At 43.6% G+C, this 27,092-nt stretch overlaps 2 pseudogenes; one reads left to right on the top strand and one right to left on the bottom strand.

The window, feature by feature from the left end:
• On the top strand, window positions 1–27,092 carry LOC135511233 (saxiphilin-like; annotated as a pseudogene).
• Window positions 20,876–25,020, bottom strand: LOC135511204 (saxiphilin-like; annotated as a pseudogene).

Below are 27,092 nucleotides of genomic sequence, written 5' to 3'. Positions count from 1 at the left end.
ATGACCATGTTGACCAGTCTTCTGCAACTCAGTGCTGCCTTTGCTCTGGGAGATGCACGTAAGAGTCCACTTTTCTTGATTCGTTCTGTATTTTTCTCGTAGCAGACATGACTGATTGACCTACAAATAATATTGTAGCTGTGATTTGTAGATCTCCATCCACTAGCCTTTAAAGCCACATATAACTTCTCCTTACAGATTCACTTGTAGAAGAAGACTTGTGTCCTTCCGGTTGGACCAAATATGGATCACGCTGTTTAATGTTTGTAACGACTACAAGGAGCTGGCCTGAAGCAGAGGTATCACCCTTACCATCTACTGTGAATTTGAAGGGGAAGTGTAGTTGAAATTAGCTCTTTGACATTACCTTAAAGATGATACTTTCTTAAACTGCAACACATGACTGATGTGAAATACTGAACTTCCCTTTAAGATGGGAATTTTCTAATCATTTTGAATGTGTTGTGCCTCCTGTATACTGGAACCCACAGGACATGGCTTAAGACTGAGAAACTAGTATCTTTAAGATAATGTTTTAAAAAGGAATTAGTTGTGACGGTCAATTTGGGTGAGAGTCCAGAAGACAAATTCTCAGCAAGGCCGACTGACTAATACATGAAATGTCTTTGTTCCCATCTACTGCTTGGTTGTTATTGTAGATAACAATTTTCTTAACTGACTTGCCTTGTTAAATAAATACTTTCTTCTCTAGCGGTACTGTGTGTCCCTTGGTGATCAACTGGTGTCTGTACCCAACGTTGTGAAGTACCTTGGCGCAAACCTGGCATCTGTGCACAGCTCCGAGGAGGACCAGTTTCTACAGGCGTTGGTCTTGGTCAAGACTGTTGGTTTCCCTCCTACTTGGATTGGCGGATTTTATTCTGTTAAGGTGGGACCATTAACCCTACAGTGTTATATAGAGCCATTATTGCAAGGAACTCCGTTCCATCTCATCTTGCTCAAGTGAACAGCAAACCTGATTAAAAAAATAGTGTGTTGTGGCATTTAGGCTACCTGTTATTAATGTAGTTCTGTCTGAGTTGTCTATTTTGTGTGGACCCCAATAAAGTCAAGGCTGCTAGTTTGAATCCCAGAGCTCACTGAGAGAAATTTGACGTGCCCTTGAGCAACGCCCTTAACCTAATTGATCCCGTAGGTCTTGCTAGATTAATCTACTAAATAACGTCAATGTATTTAATTGTCAACCTCCGTAGGATGCTTTCATACATATGTAAAATGGTTCTAGTTAAGTATTGATGTAATCTATTCCAGACAGTCTGCTTGTAAACATGTGTATGGGTTTCGAGCTTCAAGTTGTGGACTAGTTATGGTCTTTGACATGTATTGGATGATTGCAAATATGAGGAGTAGGCTTCACGTTCTATACACAAGCAATAGTCCCAATAGGTGGGTTTTGGAGTAGCTTTAACTGTTTAAGGTGTTAGAGGAAAGACTATACATTGAGTATATTCTGACACTCCCCCCTTCAGGACAGGCGGTGGTTCTGGAGTGATGGCTCCGACTTTGATCACCAGAACTGGGCTAAAGGACGGCCTGGTGCTGGTGCCAGAGAGACTTGTATTCACATCAACTTTGGAGTTACAGTAAACCCAGTATCATTCACTGATCCAGTCATGAAATTAAACTTACTACTCGTTAATTTAACTAATTATGGTCTCCTGTGGACTTTCCTACTGTCTGTACAGCTGAGTATATCTGTGTGTTTCATCTTCAGGTCAGAAGTGCTGGAACAATGCTTTATGTGAAAGGAGCTTGCCCTCGGTGTGTTCCTTGAGACTCCTGCCTCTCCGCCAGACTATACATTAGAAGCAGCAATGCTATTCCGTAGTGTCTGCGCCCTTAATACTTCATGGTAACGTCAAAATACTTTGTTGCTGTTAAATGAAGTCTCAGTTACTACACAAATGTTGAGGAATTGTTTGCAGCCATTAAAATGTAGACACTACTTTGTCTCATGAGTTATTGAACAAGAATGATGCGTTGTAGTTAGTACTCTTACTGGTCCTCTGTGGGACTCAAACCCACAAACCTAAAGTTGCAAGTGCCACCAGGACATAACTGTCGTTGTGCTTTACTTTATGCAAATGTAGACCTGTGACGCGACGCAGTATGTTTAGGATACTGAAGGTTCAAAAGACATGTTGAACCTGTCATGAAGTTATTTTGTTTACAAATGTTTGTTTTTAAGTTCAGTTTTAAAGAACTGAGGTCATTATGTCAGTCTTTTGTCACCACTCTAAAAAGAGGTGGTTTTTAAGCACCTGCTACTGTCCTTTCAAATCTAAATGTTTGTTGGGCAGGTAGGTTCCTGCAAGAACCCCCACCAGCTAAGGAGGTTCCTTGATGACCCCCACCTTCTACGGGGTTCTTAGAGGAACCTTTTGAGGGCCATTTTCAGTTCAAAGAACTGCATGGTTATAAAGAACAGAACTTTAGAACTCCAGTTGAACCCAACATTTTTAGAACGTACTTGGACTAGGATTCAAGAGGCACTCTCACTTCTGAGCTATCTTTGTTGCAGTTGCATGGTTACAGTTGAGTAAGATGAAGAACACTGTTCTTGCTAGTCTCACTGCTCTAAAGCTGTACGTGTCAGCCTCAAAGCCTTCGTCAGAGCTTTCAGTGTTCACAACCTGCACCTCTATGTAGACATTGCTCCACCCACATCCGTTCAATGCATCCAATGGGGTTGGAGTATGAGAGAAAGTGTTACCAAAATAACTGCATTTCATAAGTATTCTAATAAAGTGTGTTGGTGATGTGTCAAACAAGACACAAATCACACAGAGGACATCAACCTATCAAGTAAGTTCTCAAATCATTGTTTTCCGTACAAGAATAAAACAAGGAGTCTAAAGTGGCAGCGTTAATTCATGTTCACATTTACAACATAAATAGGCATTTCCTACCTTAAGGGAACATTTTGACATTCGCCATATGGTTAGTGAGAAAGTCCATATTGGAAATGTACGGTCCCTTACTAGACGTCCGAAAACATTTGTAAAATTTGCGGACGGCGTCGGGCCGTATCTACCGGGAAGGCATCAAACTCTCTCGGACATTCGGTTTCCGTTTTATAAAATCAGCAAATTTGTCTTTTTCCGCTGTCCCGATAAATCCCACAAGAGGGCGAATGGAATCATATTGCAAATGTACAAAACATCACGAATCATGAAGTGGCTTTATCTCCAAAACGTAAAAGACTTTGAAGACAACTTGGTGAGCGTAGGTTTGGCATAATGGACAGTTGGCCCCGAACAAGTTGGCGTCTAGGCCTTAACGGTTGAGTTTTTCTGCGATTAAAAGATCCAAAATGAAAATAGAGCAATAATTTTTCCGCTTCAAGGAGCCTCCGGTGTCAATTAAAAAAGACCCAGCCATTTAAGAGAAATCGTACAATGTCAAATTGGTCATGTTCAAAAATAGTTTTTTTTTTAACAGTTACAGATCCAGTTGAAGATCCAGATCCAGATCCAGTTGACCGTAGCTCGCTCTGAATGCAGCGACTGTGAGCCTGGCCCTAAATGTCATTTACTTTTGGGTGACAGTGAGAGAACCGTTAGGGTGAGAAGCACAATTCCAAATCAGGTACGTTCCTGAGGTCCTCCCGATCTATGCAAACCTTGACCGTGTTGCATTAACCCTTTATTAACAGTAAAACAGGGTTTTTTGATCTCTCCCCATAGGAATACATTACCTGCTCCTCTTAAGTCAACCTGAAGCCAATGTGGGTTATGAATGCCTTATGAACCTGTCTTCAATAACAGTCCAGCAGGACATTGAGGTCTACCTGTGTCGATTCTAAGCTTCCTGAAGCAACCGGAAGTGGTTAAAAATCACCCTAAACGTGTTTTTCCATACCCAACCAGCAGTTTGTGATAAATAGTGCATTCAACCCTGTGTAAATCGGTCAGTTCTTAACGTAAACACTTAAAACTCAGGATTCTGTAAATGCATACCCCAATGAGGATATGTGTTTACCTATAACTTCCTGTGCCAACCGGAAGTGCCATAATTGGTGTCACAGGGGCTGTTTCGAAGGGTTAAAAAAAGTCAGATCTTTCCAAAATTTCATGTGTGTGATTAGGCAACCCCATGAACTGTAAATCAGTCATTTTTCCCATAAAATTTCAAAGAAAAACTAAATCACACACAGCTTGGAAGGAGGGACGTATTGGGGTGCTTAGAGACAAACAGTGCCTGCAATAGTTAGCTTTGTGAGAGCTAAAAAAGAATCGTCAGACCTAGAGTTCTGAAACCTGTTCTAGACCTCAGGTCGATAGAGCCATGTAACTCACCACGCACTAGAAGGTTCTCGGACCGAGAAACAGCCTCGCACATTTGCAATAACTTCAATTCATTTTTGCATCACGAAAATGACGACATTTAGAAATGTCCCAGAGTCGCAAGACTAGGTGCATTGCGACCTCCTCGGCCCATATAGACGGACCAACGTTTGTCCGATAGCTCATTCAAGGACCCCGTAGCAAGTCATGGAAAAAAGTGGATTTTCAGCACCAATTAGGGTCTTGCTCGGGCACCAAATGACCTATCGAGCCGAAACTTGGAATTCGGGGGTCGCCTCAGCTAGGCCTACACATATCAGAACTGGACCTGCAGCTAGACTGTAACTACGTGTTTTATGTTTTTGTTATGGTTTGAACAGAAGGCGTCGTGAATTTCGGCCCAGCTCTGAGGTATGTGATAGTTGGCTACTAAATGAGTTGGAAAGAGTGGGTTTGGTGTCAGAATGATATCTAATTGACTGATGGACGGTGACTTGCTGGTGACTATTGTCCATTTACAATATATTTAAACAGAGGTACCATCACCAAAGTGACATTCTGAAATCAAACGTAACGAGCGATGGAAAGGAACAACTATCACTGCCCAGCCATCCCGATTTCATTGGGCCAGTCAATTTCGCTTTCCTGCAGTATTTTTGAGCATGCCAAATTCGTGATGGTAAATGGACATAACATCCTGATTTGGCATTTTCAAATCTTTTATATTGCATTTGGCCAAAAAAAGTGACTTGACTTCCTATGAAATCATATTGCAAATGGACAAAACATGCCTTATGCGCAAGTACATTTCAAAAACATAATGAAATTGGACAAAAGTACACTCATAGAGTTCTTACACATCATTAAGACCTTTTGGGAATAATGAGGATGAAAATCCCAGAGCATTCAATACACACTGATATGATCCCACCATCAATACACACTGATATGACCCCACCATCAAATCACACTGATATGACCCCACCATCAAATCACACTGATATGACCCCACCATCAGACAATATGGCGGTTGTTTTGCTACACCAACAGGCCTCACAAGACTCGTCTGAAGGTAAACCAGTTTTACAAAAGGAAAGAAGGTATTTTTGATGAGCAGGTGACCACATACTTTGTCATGGTGTGTTTTAGTTATACAATTACAGGCTGAACATTTACTTACCCCACTAAAGTCATTAATTTAACTTCTTGGATGTCCTGTTCACACAGAGCAATGATGTGTATCACCCACACATTCTAGCTAGCTAATACTGTACTGACGACGTTCGTTTTCTGGCAAGTTTCCTCCCCGCCTCCAAATATTGGTATGAACATGAAGTGGACCCAAATCCATAGACATTAAGGCCTTGCCTGTGCACGTGACTAAACCTCGCAACTCCCTTCTCAGCTGTCCATCTTTCTGATTTCCACCAATCGGAGTTGATGTCAGCGTGATTAGAGGGACAATAGTGCTCAGTACCAGGCAGTCTACCAAGTGTGGTAGACTACTAATGACCATCACCAGAGCTTGGAGAAGCCTAACATGGTCACATGGCATTTGACTGCCTTCATTTCCTGTAACAGTCACCATAACAGTCCTACTCCTTCCTCCATTTCCCAGAAATGAACCGGTTCAGATACATTGTTCAACATATCACACCAACAATAACGTAAGTAACTCAACACTTTAATCTCTGGATTCCTTCATGTATTTATTTGTATGGGATGTGAATCCATTCCTGTAGTACAGTAAAGACAACTGGCCGTCTTCTACATCTTACTTCCAACGCCTTTCATCTACAATTAGACAGAAATACACATCAATAACTAGCTGCAAAGTAGTAACATTTAGTGAATGAATATGTATATACACACACCTTGGTGGAACAGTTGATAGCAGTGCCTGTTGGAGTCTCAGTACCCTGGATCTTCTGTCCAGAACTGTTCACATACCAACAGTAACCTACCAGAAAGAGACATGTTAATAATAACCTGATAAATATATCATATTTACACATTTTACTGTAACATATTGAATTGTCACGTTCAACTCAATTGGAGCATTTATGGTGGGTACGGTAACCTGTAGAGCCTGAACATTGCTCAGGTTTGTATTGTCCATCGTTGTCACACGTGGGAACGTAGAGTCAAGGCCTGACTTTTTTCATTGCGGTATCTCTAGCAATCTCACAGGGGGTCTTGGGTCGTACCATACCATCTAAACACAGAAAACATTCTTTATAACGATGACATTACATAGTAGAACATACATTGCTGGACAAACATCCTGGAAGCTCTGGCTGGATCTGGAATCTTGGGTTGCGTCCCCTATAGGGCCCTGTTCACCTATGGGACCCTGTTCCCCTATGGGACCATGTTCCTCTATGGGACCCTGGTCAGGACACTGCATCCTACATGGGACCCTGTTCCCCGTTGGGTCCTGGTCAGAAGACTGCATCCTATATGGGACCCTGTTCCCCGAAGGGCCCTGGTCAGTAGACTGCAACCTATATGGGACCCTTTTCCCCGAAGGGCCTTAGTCAGGAGACTGCATCCTATATGGGACCCTGTTCCCCGAAGGGCCCTGGTCAGGAGACTGCATCCTATATGGGACCCTGTTCCACTTTGGGCCCTGGTCAGGAGACTGCATCCTATATGGGACCCTGTTCCACTTTGGGCCATGGTCATGAGACTGCAACCTATATGGGACCCTTTTCCCCGAAGGGCCTTAGTCAGGAGACTGCATCCTATATGGGACCCTGTTCCCCGAAGGGCCCTGGTCAGGAGACTGCATCCTATATGGGACCCTGTTCCACTTTGGGCCCTGGTCAGGAGACTGCATCCTATATGGGACCCTGTTCCACTTTGGGCCCTGGTCAGGAGACTGCATCCTATATGGGACCCTTTTCCACTTTGGGCCCTGGTCAGGAGACTGCATCCTATATGGGACCATGTTCCCCGAAGGGCCCTGGTCAGGAGACTGCATCCTATATGGGACCCTGTTCCCCGAAGGGCCCTGGTCAGGAGACTGCATCCTATATGGGACCCTGTTCCCCGAAGGGCCCTGGTCAGGAGACTGCATCCTATATGGGACCCTGTTCCCCGAAGGGCCCTGGTCAGGAGACTGCATCCTATATGGGACCCTGTTCCCCGAAGGGCCCTGGTCAGGAGACTGCAACCTATATGGGACCTTGTTCCCCGAAGGACCCTGGTCATGAGAAGTGCCCTATACGGAATATGTAAGCCATTTCAGATGTACATTTTCTGCAATATTCAGTTGTTGCTTCACTCCTTCAGAGATCTTCACAGGGTCTCTCTCTCTGTCCTGCCTGTGAGTTATATTCTCCCTCTCCTTTTTAAGGACCCGTCCAGTCAGAACCCTCCCTCTGGAACCACGCGTGGAGAGTTGGAGGTCCGAAATGGAGGCGAGTAGTGCAGAAAAAATGCAGGAAATTCAGAAATAGTTGGTGAAGCAGCAGCTGTGCTGGAATGAGAACAATATGGCTGTCAGTTCTGATGGTATGTAGCGGGAGGATGAGGGTTAATGACCTGTAAGGTCAGAAGTGGAAAGACACAGGAAGCAGAGAGATCATGATTCTGAAATCAGTGGAGCATCTTGTAAAGAAAGCATAAAGAGATCCAAGGTAGGAAGCAAGTGTAGTGATGTGTTGGAGTTTAAAGTGGTGATGGTGTTGGATGAGACCACAGGGCCTCACTTACTCTGGGTGGAACATTTTGGGGTGCGTCCCATATGGGCCCTATTCAGAAGTAGTTTATACGTAATAGGGTTCCATTTCAGATGATACCTAGGTACTTCCTGTCTAAATATTAATTCTGCTACTTGTTTAAAATGCCTGTGGAGTCAAATTCCAGTTTCGTAGTAGAGCTGATGAAACTAAGACAAAGTGAGGGTAAATTGTATCAGTGTTATTTCCTGATAGTTGCTAGACAAGGGTAGCCTAGTGGTTAGAGTTTTGGACTAGTAACCAAAATGTTGCAAGTTCGAATCCTCGAGCTGACAAGGTGCAAATCTGTCATTCTGCCCCTGAACAGGCAGTTAACCCACTGTTCCTAGGCCGTCATTGAAAATAAGAATTTGTTCTTAACTGACTTGCCTAGTAAAATAAAAAAAATAAAAAATACATCCAGTTGAATGATCAAACCATTCATATCAGAATACCTCAGTCCAGCATCTAGATATACATCTCTCGTACTAGAGGAGTGGCAGGTAGCCTGCGGTTAGAGAGTTGGGCCAGTAGTTCAAATCAGTGAGCTGACAAGTTGATATATCCATCTATGTGCCCATCAGCAAGGCACAACCTTCATTTCTCCAGTGTCAATGTTGATAATGGCAGACCTCTCAGAGTGTGTCCCAATGAGAACTGGTAATGAATAGAAACACATTTCCAAATCACACCTGCGTATTAATAATTAATATTATTAACACCTACGAGTGTGTGTGAAGTAGGTGTGTTATGTTTAATTAAGATGTTGGTGAGTAGTTGTGAGGTATGTCACGCTTACCTCCTAGAGCAAAAGCAGTGCTGACAAGCAGAATGATGGTCAATATCGCCATGGTGATAGTCTCCTGAGAGAGAGAAAGATTAGTTGAGCATTTTAAAGGGTCTGGAATGGCTGTGGGTACTAGAGGAGAGGTTAAGGAAACCCACTATTAGGTACAGAACTGAAATAACAGCCAAAGCAGCATTTTCTAAACCCAGTCCTGAGGACCCCAAGAAGAAGTATGGGCAACACGGTGCTACTCGTCTTCTGATGGAACTCAGGTATCACTTCTTCAACCACATACAATAGATTAGCCTGGCACACAAACGTAGTGCACTATATAGTTGTGCCATTTTTGTGGAGTGGCCCCCTGAATTTAAGAGTGTAGACTAATAGTTACCTTTGCAGTAAATGGGTAGTCTCTGACTATCTATAATGCTTCCCATTCCCTATGTAGTGCATTGTTGGCCCTCGTCAAAGGTAGTTCACTACATAAAGAATGAGGAGCCATTCATACATATTCCTGTGAAGTGAACTGAGTTTTAATAATAATAATTAATACGCAGGTGTGATTTGGAAATGTGTTTCTATTCACAACCGGTTCTCCATGGGACACCCTCTGCGAGGTCAGCCATTATCAACCTTGACACTGGTTGATAGATGGATATTTTAACTTGTAAGCTCACTGATTTGAGCTACTGGTCCAACTCTCAATCAGCAGGCTTCCTGCCACTCCTCTAGTTCCAGAGATGTATATCTAGATGCTGGACTCTGATATTCTGATATGAATTGTTTGATCATTCAACTGGATGTATGATTGGGTTGTCTAGCAACTATCAGGAAATAACACTGATACAATTTACCCTCACCTTTTGTCTTAGTTTCATCAGCTCTTCTACAAAACACAGAACCAGAATTGACTGCACAAGGCTTTTAAACAACTTCAATATTTAGCCAGGAAGCTCTGATTTGAACTACGGACCCAACTCTCAAACAGCGTCCAGAAATGTATATTGTCCTGAAATGTTATGTCCACATTACAATGCATGTTACCTGTCTCCAGATACTATGATTCGACCGAAGACCCCATGTGAGGATGCTAGAGATGCCACTTTAAATGGCTCAATTGGAGCCTACATTCCCACGTGTGACGACAATGGACAATAGACCCCGGAGCAATGTAGGGGCTCTACAGGTTAACACAGATGCACATACATGCACAGCATTCTCAATTCATTTGAATGTGAAAATTTAACAGTGTATATATTGTATATGCAACATATCCTTTTGGTAGGTAATGTCATCGTTATAAAGAATGTTATCTGTGTTTAGATGGTATGATACCACCCAAGACCCCTTGTGAGATTGCTAGAGATACTGCTAGAGATACTACCACACACACCATAAATGCTCCAATTGAGTTGAAAGTGACAATTCAATATGTTACAATAAAATGTGTAAATATATATTTATCAGGTTGTTATTAACATGTCTCTTTCTGGTAGGTTACTGTTGGTATGTGAACAGTTCTGGACAGAAGATCCAGGGTACTGAGACTCCAACAGGCACTGCTATCAACTGTTCCACCAAGGTGAGTGAGTATATATATATATACACACACACGAGTCAAAAAAATAAAGAGAACACTTAAACAGCACAATGTAACTCCAATCAATCACACTTCTGTGAAATCAAACTGTCCACTTAGGAAGCAACACTGATTGACAATACATTTCACATGCTGTTGTGCAAATGGAATAGACAACAGTTGGAAATGATAGGCAATTAGCAAGACACCTCCAATTAAGGAGTGGTTCTGCAGGTGGTGACCACAGACCACTTCTCAGTTCCTTTGCTTCCTGGCTGATATTTTGGTCACTTTTGAATATTGGCGGTGCTTTCACTCTAGTGGTAGCATGAGACAGAGTCTACAACCCACACAAGTGGCTCAGGTAGTGCAGCTCATCCAGGATGGCACATCAATGCGAGCTGTGGCAAGAAGGTTTGCTGTGGCAAGAAGGTTTGCTGTGTCTGTCAGCGTAGTTTCCAGAACATGGAGGCACTACCAGGAGAGAGGCCAGTACATCAGGAGACGTGGAGGAGGCCATAGGAGGGCAACAACCCAGCAGCAGGACCGCTACCTCCGCCTTTGTGCAAGGAGGAGCAGGTGGAGCACTGCCAGAGCCCTGCAAAAAGACCACAAATGTGCACGTGTCTGCTCAAGCAGTCAGAAACAGACTCCATGAGGGTGGTATGAGGGCCCGACGTCCACAGGTGGCGGTTGTGCTTACAGCCCAACACCGTGCAGGACGTTTGACATTTGCCAGAGAACACCCAGATTGGCCACTGGCGCCTTGTGCTCTTCACAGATGAAAGCAAGTACACACTGAGCACATGTGACAGACGTGACAGTCTGGAGACGCCGTGGAGAACGTTCTGCTGCCTGCAACATCCTCCAGCATGACCGGTTTGGCGGTGTGTCAGTCATGGTGTGGGGTGGCATTTCTTTGGGGGGCAACACAGCCCTCCATGTGCTCGCCAGAGGTAGTCTGACTGCCATTAGGTACCGAGATGAGATCCTCAGACCCCTTGTGAGACCATATGCTGGTGCGGTTGGCCCTGGGTTCCTCCTAATGCAAGACAATGCTAGACCTCATGTGGCTGGCGTGTGTCAGCAGTTCCTGCAAGAGGAAGGCATTTCTTGTTTGCATAAAATAGACGCAGACCAGTCTTTCAATAATAGGTAATAGAATTTATTCTCGGAGCGCGCTGCCACTTAATCACGTGCAGCAGTTTATATACAGATCATGACATCATTTCACTGCTTTAACAGAATCCCCTCCTCTCGACCGGGACAAAGTAAGGTGAAAAGTTCATTCTAACTTACTAACACACTCCCAGAAAACTTTGGACCCCTCAACATTATCGATCACCACTGAACTGACAGTTTTAATTTAATTTAATCTAAAAACCCCAGAGCTAAGTTTCAGTAGGGTTAACCATAGGCTAACGACCTTATGTGTTTACACAGTCCACAACCCATTTGTTTCTGCCAAGTTGGAATGGTGTTCATTAACTTTTTATTACTCCTTGTCCGTGTCACACAATCCCTTCTTATGAACTCATATTGTTAATCACTTATAAAACAGTGTATACGTTTACTTAGTTACAATTCTATTTAAAATGGGGATATTGTTAATTCATTTATCCATAATAATTTCAACACATAGACATCGACATGTCATTTCAATATATACAGGAGTTCAGCAGAGTCCAGAATCAGAACCATGCTACTCTGAGTCTGAAGAATTGTTCCAGACCACAGAGGGATGAAAGACCCCTTTACTGAGTCTACATCTTCACATTTCACTAAATCATTCCCTTGTTTGCTTTATATCATCCTGTAAAATAAAGTACATGCTCTTCATCTTTACATGAGTAAATGTTGTATTAGAACTTGTAGGATGAAAGATGGTACATCTCCTGGTTTGGTTACATGCTGATGCCATCTGATCTTTTAGGGCCAGACTGATTAGGGAACTTCATGTTCATGCCAATGTTTGGAGGAAGCTTGCCAGAAAATGAACATGGTCAGTACAGTATTAGCGAGCTAGAATGTGTGGGTGATTCACATCATTGCCCTCTGTGAACAGGACATCAAAGAAGTGAAATTAATAACTTTAAGAGGGTAAGTAAATGTTCAGCCCAAAATTTGCTAACCAATTAATTTTATAACTAAAACACACACCACATGACAAAGTATGTGAACACCTGCTTGTCAAACATCTCATTCCAAAATCATGGCGTTGGTCCCCCCCCCTTTGCTATAACAGCCTCTACTCTTCTGGGAAGGCTTTACACTAGATGTTGGAACATTGCTGCAGGGGACGTGCTTCAATTCAGCCACAACAGCATTAGTGACGTCTGGCACTGATTTAAGGCGATTAGGCCTGGTTCGTAGTTGGTGTTTCAATTAATCCAAAGTATTCGATGGAGTTGAGGTCAAGGCTCTGTGCAGGCCAGAAAAGTTCTTCAACACCAATCTCAAACCATTTCTGTATAAACCTGCACGGGGGAATTGTCATGCTGAAACTGGAAAGGGCCCTCCCCAAACTGATTCCACAAAGTTGGAAGCACAGAATTGTCTACAATGTCATTGTACGCAGTAGCATTAAGATTTTCCTTCACTGAAACTAAGGGCCCGAACTATGAACAGTCCCAGACCATTATTCCTCCACCAAACTTTAGTTGGCACGATGCATTCGGGCAGTTAACGTTCTCCTGGAAGACTTTTTACAAACTGACTTGTTGAAAAGGTGGTTTCCTATGACTGTGCCACATTGAAGGTCACTGAGCTCTTGTGTAAGGCAATTCTACGGCCAATGTTTTTCTATGGAGATTGCATGGCTGTGTGCTCGATTTTATACACCTGTCAGCAAGGGGAATGGTGCGACAAGCAAAAATCTTCCAGTCAGTGGCAGGTCTTTAGGGCGAAAACAGCTCGTTGATGAAAGAGAATGGCAGGTATCATGCAAGCTGGACAATTGAATGGAAAACATTGCCTGGTCCCATGAATCCCGGTTCCTGTTGCATCATGCTGATGGCAGAGTCAGGATTTGGTGGAAGCTGCATCAGTCCACATCCTGCCTGGTGTCAACGGTACAGGCTGGTGGAGGAGGTGTAATGATGCTTCCCAGGAACACGTTAAGTCCCTTGATACCAATTGAGCAATGTTTCCAAGCCCTGAAGAAGTCAGGCTTTTCTGGAGGCAATGGGAGGGTCCAACACAGAACTAGATGGGTGTATCTAATCAACTGTATACATCTATTCATTTTTCAAACTGGTCTAACATCAGACGAGTCTTGTGTGAAAAGCAATATAGCCGTACAGTCTATTGATGGTGGGGTCATGTCAGTGTGTATTGATAGTGGGGTCATATCAGTGTATATTGATGGTGGGGTCATATCAGTGTGTATTGATAGTGGGGTCACATCAGTGTGTATTGATGGTGGGGTCACATCAGTGTGTATTGATGGTGGGGTCATATCAGTGTGTATTGATGGTGGGGTCATATTAGTGTGTATTGATGGTGGGGTCATATCAGTGTGTATTGATAGTGGGGTTATATCAGTGTGTATTGATGGTGGGGTTATATCAGTGTGTATTGATGGTGGGGTCATATCAGTGTGTATTGATGGTGGGGTCATATCAGTGTGTATTGATGGTGGGGTCATATCAGTGTGTATTGATGGTGGGGTCATATCAGTGTGTATTGATGGTGGGGTCATATCAGTGTGTATTGATGGTGGGGTCATATCAGTGTGTATTGATGGTGGGGTCATATCAGTGTGTATTGATGGTGGGGTCATATCAGTGTGTATTGATGGTGGGGTCATATCAGTGTGTATTGATGGTGGGGTCATATCAGTGTGTATTGATGGTGGGGTCATATCAGTGTGTATTGATGGTGGGGTCATATCAGTGTGTATTGATGGTGGGGTCATATCAGTGTGTATTGATGGTGGGGTCATATACATTTACATTTAAGTCATTTAGCAGACGCTCTTATCCAGAGCGACTTACAAATTGGTGAATTCACCTTCTGACATCCAGTGGAACAGCCACTTTACAATAGTGCATCTAAATCATTTAAGGGGGGTGAGAAGGATTACTTATCCTATCCTAGGTATTCCTTGAAGAGGTGGGGTTTCAGGTGTCTCCGGAAGGTGGTGATTGACTCCGCTGTCCTGGCGTCGTGAGGGAGTTTGTTCCACCATTGGGGGCCAGAGCAGCAAACAGTTTTGACTGGGCTGAGCGGGAACTGTACTTCCTCAGTGGTAGGGAGGCGAGCAGGCCAGAGGTGGATGAACGCAGTGCCCTTGTTTGGGTGTAGGGCCTGATCAGAGCCTGGAGGTACTGCGGTGCCGTTCCCCTCACAGCTCCATAGGCAAGCACCATGGTCTTGTAGCGGATGCGAGCTTCAACTGGAAGCCAGTGGAGAGAGCGGAGGAGCGGGGTGACGTGAGAGAACTTGGGAAGGTTGAACACCAGACGGGCTGCGGCGTTCTGGATGAGTTGTAGGGGTTTAATGGCACAGGCAGGGAGCCCAGCCAACAGCGAGTTGCAGTAATCCAGACGGGAGATGACAAGTGCCTGGATTAGGACCTGCGCCGCTTCCTGTGTGAGGCAGGGTCGTACTCTGCGGATGTTGTAGAGCATGAACCTACAGGAACGGGCCACCGCCATGATGTTAGTTGAGAACGACAGGGTGTTGTCCAGGATCACGCCAAGGTTCTTAGCGCTCTGGGAGGAGGACACAATGGAGTTGTCAACCGTGATGGCGAGATCATGGAACGGGCAGTCCTTCCCGGGAGGAAGAGCAGCTCCGTCTTGCCGAGGTTCAGCTTGAGGTGGTGATCCGTCATCCACACTGATATGTCTGCCAGACATGCAGAGATGCGATTCGCCACCTGGTCATCAGAAGGGGGAAAGGAGAAGATTAATTGTGTGTCGTCTGCATAGCAATGATAGGAGAGACCATGTGAGGTTATGACAGAGCCAAGTGACTTGGTGTATAGCGAGAATAGGAGAGGGCCTAGAACAGAGCCCTGGGGGACACCAGTGGTGAGAGCGCGTGGCGAGGAGACAGATTCTCGCCACGCCACCTGGTAGGAGCGACCTGTCAGGTAGGACGCAATCCAAGCGTGGGCCGCGCCGGAGATGCCCAACTCGGAGAGGGTGGAGAGGAGGATCTGATGGTTCACAGTATCAAAGGCAGCCGATAGGTCTAGAAGGATGAGAGCAGAGGAGAGAGAGTTAGCTTTAGCAGTGCGGAGCGCCTCCGTGATACAGAGAAGAGCAGTCTCAGTTGAATGACTAGTCTTGAAACCTGACTGATTTGGATCAAGAAGGTCATTCTGAGAGAGATAGCGGGAGAGCTGGCCAAAGACGGCACGTTCAAGAGTTTTGGAGAGAAAAGAAAGAAGGGATACTGGTCTGTAGTTGTTGACATCGGAGGGATCGAGTGTAGGTTTTTTCAGAAGGGGTGCAACTCTCGCTCTCTTGAAGACGGAAGGGACGTAGCCAGCAGTCAGGGATGAGTTGATGAGCGAGGTGAGGTAAGGGAGAAGGTCTCCGGAAATGGTCTGGAGAAGAGAGGGGGGGATAGGGTCAAGCGGGCAGGTTGTTGGGCGGCCGGCCGTCACAAGAAGCGAAATTTCATCTGGAGAGAGAGGGGAGAAAGAGGTCAGAGCACAGGGTAGGGCAGTGTGAGCAGAACCAGCGGTGTTGTTTGACTTAGCAAACGAGGATCGGATGTCGTCGACCTTCTTTTCAAAATGGTTGACGAAGTCATCTGCAGAGAGGGAGGAGGGGGGGAGGGGGAGGAGGATTCAGGAGGGAGGAGAAGGTGGCAAAGAGCTTCCTAGGGTTAGAGGCAGATGCTTGGAATTTAGAGTGGTAGAAAGTGGCTTTAGCAGCAGAGACAGAGGAGGAAAATGTAGAGAGGAGGGAGTGAAAGGATGCCAGGTCCGCAGGGAGGCGAGTTTTCCTCCATTTCCACTCGGCTGCCCGGAGCCCTGTTCTGTGAGCTCGCAATGAGTCGTCGAGCCACGGAGCGGGAGGGGAGGACCGAGCCGACCTGGAGGATAGGGGACATAGAGAGTCAAAGGATGCAGAAAGGGAAAAGAGGAGGGTTGAGGAGGCAGAATCAGGAGATAGGTTGGAGAAGGTATGAGCAGAGGGAAGAGATGATAGGATGGAAGAGGAGAGAGTAGCGGGGAAGAGAGAGCGAAGGTTGGGACGGCGCGATACCATCCGAGTAGGGGCAGTGTGGGAAGTGTTGTATGAGAGCGAGAGGGAAAAGGATACAAGGTAGTGGTCGGAGACTTGGAGGGGAGTTGCAATGAGGTTAGTGGAAGAAAAGCATCTAGTAAAGATGAGGTCGAGCGTATTGCCTGCCTTGTGAGTAGGGGGGGGAAGGTGAGAGGGTGAGGTCGAAAGAGGAGAGGAGTGGAAAGAAGGAGGCAGAGAGGAATGAGTCAAAGGTAGACGTGGGGAGGTTAAAGTCGCCCAGGACTGTGAGAGGTGAGCCGTCCTCAGGAAAGGAGCTTATCAAGGCATCAAGCTCATTGATGAACTCTCCGAGGGAACCTGGAGGGCGATAAATGATAAGGATGTTAAGCTTGAAAGGGCTGGTAACTGTGACAACATGGAATTCAAAGGAGGCGATAGACAGATGGGTAAGGGGAGAAAGAGAGAATGACCACTTGGGAGAGATGAGGATCCCGGTGCCACCACCCCGCTGACCAGAAGCTCTCGGGTGTGCGAGAACACGTGGGCGGACGAAGAGAGAGCAGTAGGAGTAGCAGTGTTGTCTGTGGTGATCCATGTTTCCGTCAGTGCCAGGAAGTCGAGGGACTGGAGGGAGGCATAGGCTGAGATGAACTCTGCCTTGTTGGCCGCAGATCGGCAGTTCCAGAGGCTACCGGAGACCTGGAACTCCACGTGGGTCGTGCGCGCTGGGACCACCAGATTAGGGTGGCCGCGGCCACGCGGTGTGGAGCGTTTGTATGGTCTGTGCAGAGAGGAGAGAACAGGGATAGATAGACACATAGTTGACAGGCTACAGAAGAGGCTACGCAGAAGAGGCTACGCTAATGCAAAGGAGATTGGAATGACAAGTGGACTACACGTCTCGAATGTTCAGAAAGTTAAGCTTACGTAGCAAGAATCTTATTGACTAAAATGATTGAAATGATACAGTACTGCTGGAGTAGGCTAGCTGGCAGTGGCTGGAATGACAAGATTGGAATGACAAGTGGACTACACGTCTCGAATGTTCAGAAAGTTAAGCTTACGTAGCAAGAATCTTATTGACTAAAATGACTAAAATGACTATTGACTAAAATGATTGAAATGATACAGTACTGCTGGAGTAGGCTAGCTGGCAGTGGCTGCGTTGTTGACACTACATACCTTAAGGGAACATTTTGACATTTGCTGTATGGTTAGTGATAAAGTCCATATTGCAAATGTACCGTCCCTTACTAGAAGTCATAAAACATTTGTTAAATTCGGGGACGGCGTCGGGCCGTGCGGCAGGGCCGGACCTACCGGGGAGTCATCAAACAAACTTTCTCGGACATTCGGTTTCCGTTTTATAAAATAATCAAATTTTGGTCATTTTTCCGCTATCCCGGAAAATCCCACAAGAGGACATAAGCAATCATATTGCAATTGTACAAAACATCCCGAATCACGACGGGACCTTATCTCCAAAATGGAAAATATTTCGAAGCCAAAACTTGGTGAGCATAGGTTTGGCATGATGGGCAGTTGGCCCCGAACAAGATGGCGTCTAGGCCTCAACGGTTTTTGAGTTATGGCCATTTCTCTGGGATTAAAAGGTCCAAAATGAAAATAGAGAAATAATTTATCCACTTGACGTCAAAGTCAAGGAGCCTCTGGTGTCAATAAAAAAAGAACCAGCCATTTATCTATCGTCATTTAAGAGAAATCGTACAATGTCAAATTGGTGATGTTCAAAAATAGTTTTTTTTAAAACAGTTACAGATCCAGTTTCAGGGTGTTCATACGAATCTTTTTAAAGTGTGCTGCGGAGCTCTGCGAGATTTCTGTGATTTTCTAAGATTTTCTGAAATAACACACACTCACTAAACCCGCCGTAAATAACTCAGTTCTTAACGTAAAGACTTAAAACTCAGGAGTATGTAAAGGCATACCCCAATCAGGATATGAGGTTATTTATAGCTTCCTGCGCCAACCAGAAGTGACTTAAATGGTGTCATAGTGGCTGTTTCCAAGGGTTAAAAAGGTCAGATCTTTTCAAAACTTTGTGTGTGATTAGGCAACCCCCATAAACTGTAAGTCAGTCATTTCTCCCAACAGATGTCAAAGAAAAGCTCTCTCTCACTCACACGCACACACACACACACAGCAAGGATGGAGTGACAAAGTGCAGTGCTTAAAGACACAGAGAGCAGGGAATGGCATTTTCCATAATCCCTAGGCCGTGCCGAGTTCAACAAGATATCGCGCTTGACCGTAGCTCGCTCGGTCTAAGCGCAGCGACCATTAGAAAAGTAGGCCCAAAATGAAGCCTACCCCACAATGTCATTTGCTTTTGGGTGACAGTGAGAGAACCGTTAGGATGAGAAGCACAATTCGACCTCATGTACGTTCCTAAGGTCCTCCCGATCTGTGCAAGCCTGACCTTGACCGTGTAGCACTAACCCTTAACAGTAACACAGTTTTTTTTGATCTCACAGATTACAATGACATCTCTCCCCGTAGGAATACATTGCCTGCATTGTCAAGGGTTTTGCTCGGACACCAAATGACCTATCGAGCAAGCCCTACACATGACATCTGAACTGGACCCGCAGCTGGAACGTAACTACGTGTTTTACGTTTTATTATGGTTTGATGTAAATTTTGGGCCATCTCTGTAGTATGTGATAGTTGGCTACTAAACGAGTTGGAAAAAGTGGTTTTGGTGTCAGTTTGTATCAGTTTGGTGTCAGAATGATATCTAATTAACTGATGGATGGTGACTTGCTGGTGACTCTTGTCCATTTGCAATATGTTTAAACAGTGAGGTACCATCACCAAAGTGACATTCTGAAATCAACCCTAATGAGCGATGGAGAGGTACCAGAATCACTGCCCAGCCATCCCAAGTTCATCGGGCCAGTCAATTTCGCATTCCTGCACAATTTTTATCGCATGACAAATTTGTGATGGTAAATGCCCATTGAACCATATTGCAAATGAACAGTGACTTTGCAAAAGTGAGAAAACATTAACAAATGGACATAATGAAATCAACACAACGAGCGATGGAGAAGACCCACTATCAATGCCCGGCCATCCTGTGTTCATCAGGCCAGTCAATGTTGCATTTCTGCAGTATTTTTGAGCATGTCAAATTTCTTATGGCATTTGGCACCCAAAAAAGTGACTTTTGGCTTTGACTTCCTATGAAATCATATTGCAAATGGACAAAACATATGCCTTATGCACAAGTACAAAAAAAATATATAATAAAAGTTGACAAAAGTATAGTTTGAGCAAAGTATAGTTTGACTTTTGAGCATGCCAAATTCGGGATGGTAAAATCCCATTGATACATATTGCAAATGCATGTGCATTTGCAATATTATTCTATAGTGAAAAAAACATCACCAAATGGACATGATGAAATCAACACACCGAGAGATGGAAAGGAGCAACTATCACTGCCCGGCCATCCTGTGTTCATCAGGTATGTCAATTTTGCAATTCTGCATGATTTTTGAGCATGCCAAATTCGTGATTGTAAAATCCCATTGAAATATATTGCAAATGCACGTGCATTTGCTATATTATTCTATAGTGAAAAAAACATCACCAAATGGACATGATGAAATCAACACACCGAGAGATGGAAAGGAGCAACTATCACTGCCCGGCCATCCTGTGTTCATCAGGTAAGTCAATTTTGCAATTCTGCATGATTTTTGAGCATGCCAAATTCGTGATGGTAAATTCCCATTGAAACATATTGCAAATGCACATGCATTTGCAATATGAATCTATAGTGAAAAAACATCACCAAATGGACATGATGAAATCAACACAACGAGTGATGGAAAGGAACAACTATCACTGCATGGCCATCCTGTGTTCATCAGGCCAGGCAGGTATTTTTGAGCATATCAAATTTCTTATGGCATTTGGCCCCAAAAAGAGTGACTTTTGACTTTGACTTTTGACTTCCTATGAAATCATATTGCAAATGGACAAAACATATGCCAAAACATATGCCTTAGGATTTTGCTTTTGGATATTGACTTGGGTTGCATTTACAATATGAAATCAAACGGTGGAGCACGCTCGCTGTTGGATTTTCAAAGTGTTACACCTGGCATTTGCCATATGCAATCAACTTTACACGAATTGGACACCGTGTATATAGTTTGTCCAATGCCAATGACTTCCCATTCATTTTTGTCCATTTCAGGGGGGTATTCCCTTACTGTAGTACAGTAAAGACAACTGTCAGTCTACTACATCTTACTTCCAACGCCTTTCATATACAATTACAGACAACAGCAAAATATACACATCAAGAATCAGCTGAAAAGTAGTAACATTTAGTGAATGAGTATGTATATACACACACCTTGATGGAACAGTTGCTAGCAGTGCCTGGTGGAGTCTCAGTACCCTGGATCTTCTGTCCAGAACTGTTCACACACCAAAAGTAACCTTCGAGAAATAGACATGTTGCATGTACAATCAATACACATTGAACTATCAAATTCAACTGAATTGAGAATTTTGTGTGTCAGTGTTAATCTGTAGAGCCCCAACATTGCTCGGGGGTGTATTGTCCATTGTCATCACCGTGGGGGATGTAGGCTCTAATTGAGCCATTTATAGTGGTGTCTCTAGCATCCTCACATGGGGTCTTGGGTCGTATCATAGTATCTGGAAACAGGTAACATTTACTGTAATGTGGACATAATATTGCAGGACAATATACATTTCTGGACATACATTCTGGAATCTTTGGGTGCGTCCCATATGGGCCCTATTCATAAGTAGTTTATACGGAATAGGGTTCCATTTCAGATGTAACCTAGGTACATCATGGATAAATATTGAAATGCCGCTGCTTGATTAAAAGCCCTGTGTAGTCAAAATACAGTTGTCTTTTTTATAAAAGCTGATGAAACTAAGACTGAAAGTGAGGGTAAATTTAATCAGTGTTATTTCCTGATAGTTGCTAGACAATCCAATCATACATCCAGTTGAATGATCAAACCATTCATATCAGAATACCTCAGTCCAGCATCTAGATTTACATCTCTGGAACTAGAGGAGTGGCAGGTAGCCTGCGGTTAGAGAGTTGGGCCAGTAGTTCAAATCAGTGAGATGACAAGTTGATATATCCATCTATTTGCCCTTAAGCAAGGCACAACCTTAATTTCTCCAGTGTCAATGTTGATAATGGCTGACCTCTCAGAGGGTGTCCCATGGAGAACAGGTTATGAATAAAAACACATTTCCAAATCACACCTGCATATTAACAACCTCTTAAAGCTAGGGGGCAGCATTTTCACTTTTGGATAAATAGCGTGCCCAATTTCAACTTCCTGCTACTCATGCCAAGAATATAAGATATGCATATTATTCATAGATTTGGATAGAAAACCCTCTGAAGTTTCTAGAACTGTTTGAATTATGTCTGTGAGTATAACAGAACTTATGTAGCAGGCAAAACCCTAAGGACTAACTGTTCAGAATTTTTTTTTTCCCATCTCTCTTCCCTATATTGTCTTTGCCATTGGAAATTTAATAGAAATATACGTGTGTGTGAAGTAGGTGTGTTATGTTTATTTAAGATGACGTCAGAGTTAATGTCAGAGTAATTAGAGGGACAATAGAGTGCTGAATACCAGGCAGTTAGCAGGTGTGGTAGGCTACTAATGACCATCACCAGCATCAGAGCTTGGAGAAGCCGAACTACTACATGGTCACGTGGCATTTGACTGCCTTCATGTTCTGTAACTTCCGGTGGGTGTGGTAATACAGTCACCATAAAGGTCCTCGTCCTTCCTCCATTTCCCAGAATTGGACTGGTTCAGAAAAATCACACCAACAATAAAGTAAGTAAATCAACGGTTTAATCTCTGGATTCCTTCACGTATTTATTTGTATGTAATGTGAGTCAGTTCGTGTAGTACAGTAAAGACAACTGTCAGTCTTCTACATCTTACTTCCAACACCTTTCATCTACAATTAGAAAACAAGAAAAATACACATCAAGAATCAGCTGCAAAGAAATAACATTTAGTGAATGAGTATGTACACACACACCTTGGTGGAACAGTAGCTAGCAGGTGATAGCAGTGCCTGGTGGAGTCTCAGTACCCTGGATCTTCTGTCCAGTAGTGGTCACACACCAACAGTAACCTACCAGAAATAGACATTTTGCATATACACATTGAATTGTCACATTCAACTGAATTGGAGGATTTAGTGTCTGCATGTGCGTCCGTGTTAACCTGTAGAGCCCGAACATTGCTCAGGGGTGTATTGTCCATTGTCGTCACACGTGGGGGATGTAGGCTCCAATTGAGTCATTTAAAGTGGCATCTCTAGCATCCTCACATGGGGTCTTCGGTCGTATCATAGTATCTGGACACAGGTAACATGCATTGTATTGTGGACATAACATTTCAGGACGTTGTTTGAGAGTTGGGCTAGTTGTTCAAATTAGAGCTTCCTAGCTAAATATTGAAGTTGTTTAAAAGCCTTCTGCAGTCAATTCTGGTTCTGTGTTTTGTAGAAGAGCTGATGAAACTAAGACTGGAAATTGTATCATTGTTATTTCCTAATAGTTGCTAGACAATCCAATCATACATCCAGTTGAATGATCAAACCATTCATATCAGAATATCTCAGTCCAGCATCTAGACACAAATATAGATATCTGGAACTGTCTCCCAGTACCATTTTTGTGAAGTGGCCCCCTGATTTTAACTTCTTGAAACTCCCCATACCGGATCCAGGTTTATGACTAAAGCCTCAGGCTCATTAGCATAACGCAACGTTAACGATTTCTGAAAATCGCAAATAAAATGAAAATAATACGTCTGCTCTCAAGCTTAGCCTTTTCTTAACAACACTGTCATCTCAGATTTTCAAAATATGCTTTTGAACCATAGAAATTGACTAATTTGTGTAAGAGTATGCAAAGCTAGCATAGCATTTTGAGTAGCATGTAGCACGCAACATTTTCACAAAAACCAGATAAAACCAAATAAATAAAATCATTTACCTTTGAAGAGCTTCTGATGTTTTCAATGAGGAGACTCTCAGTTACATACCAAATGCGCAGTGTTTCCTGAAAGCGTCTGTGTGTAGGAGAAATCGTTCCGTTTTCTACATTGCGTCTGGCTACCGAAACGAACCGAAAATTCAGTCACCTACAACGTAAAACTTTTTCCGGATTAACTACATAATATCGACCGAAACATGGCAAACGTTGTTTGGAATCAATCCTCAAGGTGTTTTTTCACATATCTCTTCATTGACATGCAGTTCGTGGAAGCTTGCTGTCCTCTCTGTATCGCATGGAAAAATACTGGCAGGTGACTTTTGCGCACCAATTTCGGCGCAGGACACCGGGCGGACACCTGGTAAATGTGGTCTCTTACGGTCAATCTTCCAATGATCTGCCCACAAATACGTCACAATGCTGCAGACACCTTGGGGAAATGACAGAAAGGGTTGACTCACTCCTCTCGCATTCACAGCCATATAAGGAGATAATGGAAAACAGAGCCTCAAAAATCCTGTTCATTTCCTGGATGCCGTCGCATCTTGGTTTTGCCTGAAGCTCACATTCTAGGGCACGCACAGAAAATATCTTTGTATTTCTGGACACGTCAGAGTGTTTTCTTTCGACTGGTAGCAATTATATGCATAGTCGAGCATCTTTTTGTGACAAAATATCTTGTTTAAAACGGGAACGTTTTTCATCCAAAAATGAAATAGCGCCCCCATAGATGTAAGAGGTTAAGAGCGTAGACTAATAGTTACCTTTGCAGTAAATGGGTAGTCTCTGACTATCTATAATGCTTCCCATTCCCTATGTAGTGCATTGTAGGCCCTTGTCAAAGGTAGTTCACTACACAAGGAGTGAGGAGCCATTTGGGAAGGATACATATTCCTCTGTGCCAGGCTAATCTATTGTATGTGGTTGAAGAAGTGATACCTGAGTTCCATCAGAAGACGAGTAGCACCGTGTTGCCCATACTTCTTCTTGGGGTCCTCAGGACTGGGTTTAGAAAATGCTGCTTTGGCTGTTATTTCAGTTCTGTACCTAATAGTGGGTTTCCTTAACCTCTCCTCTAGTACCCACAGCCATTCCAGACCCTTTAAAATGCTCAACTAATCTCTCTTTCTCTCTCTCTCAGGAGACTATCACCATGGCGATATTGACTATCATTATGCTTGTCAGCACAGCTTTTGCTATGGGAGGTAAGCGGGACATACCTCACACCTACTCACAAACATCTCAATTAAACATAACACACCTACTTCACACACACTCGTAGGTGTTAATACGCAGGTGTGATTTGGAAATGTGTTTCTATTCATTACCAGTTCTCTATGGGACACCCTCTGAGAGGTCTGCCATTATCAACCTTGACACTGGAGAAATGAAGGTTGTGCCTTGCTTAAGGGCACATAGATGGATATATCAACTTGTCAGCTCATTGATTTGAACTACTGGCCCAACTCTCTAACTGCAGGCTACCTGCCACTCCTCTAGTACGAGAGATGTATAGTGGTGTCTAGATGCTGTACTAAGGTATTCTGATATGAATGGTTTGATCATTCAACTGGATGTATGATTGGAAATAACACAGATTAAATTTCCAGTCTTAGTTTCATCAGCTCTTCTACGAAACTGGAATTTGACTCCACAGGCGTTTTAAACAAGTAGCAGAATTTGACCAGGGCCCTTCGGGAACAGGGTCCCATATAGGATGTTGTCTCCTGACCAGGGCCAATAAGGGAACAGGGTCCCATATAGGATGCAGTCTCCTGACCAGGGCCCAAAGGGAACAGGGTCCCATATAGGATGCAGGCTCTTTACCAGGGCCAATATAGGAATCAGGGTCCTATATAGGATGCAGTCTTATGACCAGGGCCCAACGGGGAACAGGGTCCCATATAGGATGCAGTGTCCTGACCAGGGCCCAAATGGGACACAGAACACAGTCCATGATTCCAGAATGTATATCCATTTACATATTTACATTTAAGTCATTTTTATATCCATCATTGTTATGTTATGTCCACATTACAATGTATGTTGCATGTGTGTCCAGATGGTGCGATACGACCCAAGACCCCATGTGAGGATGCTAGAGATGCCGTGCCACATGGAATAATTGGAGCCTACATCCCCACGTGTGACGCCGCTGGACAATACACCCCTGAGCAATGTTGGGGCTCTACAGGTTAAAAAAAACACACACACACACACACACACACACAATAAATGCTCCAATTCTGTTGAACGTGACAGTTCAATATGTCACAGTAAATGTGTAAATATCATATATTTAACAGGTTATTAATACGGCTGCAGTCCTTGTACAGGGATCAACCTCAGGGTAAATTTCAGAGTGACAAGTAATAGTACTCGATAAAACTCAAACTTTCATTAAAACACACATGCAGGGTACTCAATTAAAGCTACACTCGTTGTGAATCTAGCCAACATGTCAGATTTTCAAAATGCTTTTCGGCGAAAGCATGAGAAGCTATTATCTGATAGCATGCAAACCCTCGAAATACACGAAGGGGACGTAAACAAAATAATTTGCGTAGCCGGCGCTACACAAAACGCAGAAATAAAATATAAAACATTCATTACCTTTGACAAGCTTTTTTGTTGGCACTCCTATATGTCCCATAAACATCACATTTGGGTCTTTTTTTTCGATTAAATCGGTCCATGTATACCCAAAATGTCCATTTATGAAGACCGTCAGATCAAGGAAAAAACTCTGTTTCAAAACGCAACGTCATTTTTTTAAATTAAAAAAGTTGCCTATAAACTTTGACAAAACACTTCAAACTACTTTTGTAATCCAACTTTAGGTATTAGTAAAGGTTAATAATCGATCAAATTGATCACGGAGCGATCTGTATTCAATAGCAGCAAGTCAACAAATCATGGACGATTTTCTCTCTTCCATAACTTTCTGTTGTGTACTCGATGACAGGAAGTGCCTATTTCTCATTCCACCAAGGATTAACTTCAGCTCAATTCCCAACACTGGCGACATCGTGCGGAAGCTGTAGGAACTGTAAACTGGACCCTATCTAATTTCTCTTGCCATAGACAATACAGAGACTGGCAGAGTGATATTTTTTATTTGTTACCTTGGGGTTTTGCCTGCAACAGACGTTCTGTTATAGTCACAGACATGATTTAACCAGTTTTAGAAACTTCAGAGTGTTTTTTATCCACACATACTAATCATATGCATATACTATATTCCTGGCATGAGTAGCAGGACGTTGAAATTTTGCGAGATTTTTAACAAAAAGCTGAGAAAATTCACACGCTCCTGAACTAAACATGTCTTTCTGGTAGGTTACTGTTGGTGTGTGACCAGTTCTGGACAGAAGATCCCGGGTACTGAGACTCCACCAGGCACTGGTCCAGTCATATGTTCCACCCAGAGTAAGTGA

This window comes from Oncorhynchus masou, chromosome 23, assembly GCF_036934945.1.
Source record: "Oncorhynchus masou masou isolate Uvic2021 chromosome 23, UVic_Omas_1.1, whole genome shotgun sequence".
NCBI classification, from domain to species: Eukaryota; Metazoa; Chordata; class Actinopteri; order Salmoniformes; family Salmonidae; genus Oncorhynchus; species Oncorhynchus masou.
This window is presented reverse-complemented; position numbering and strand designations above follow the sequence as displayed.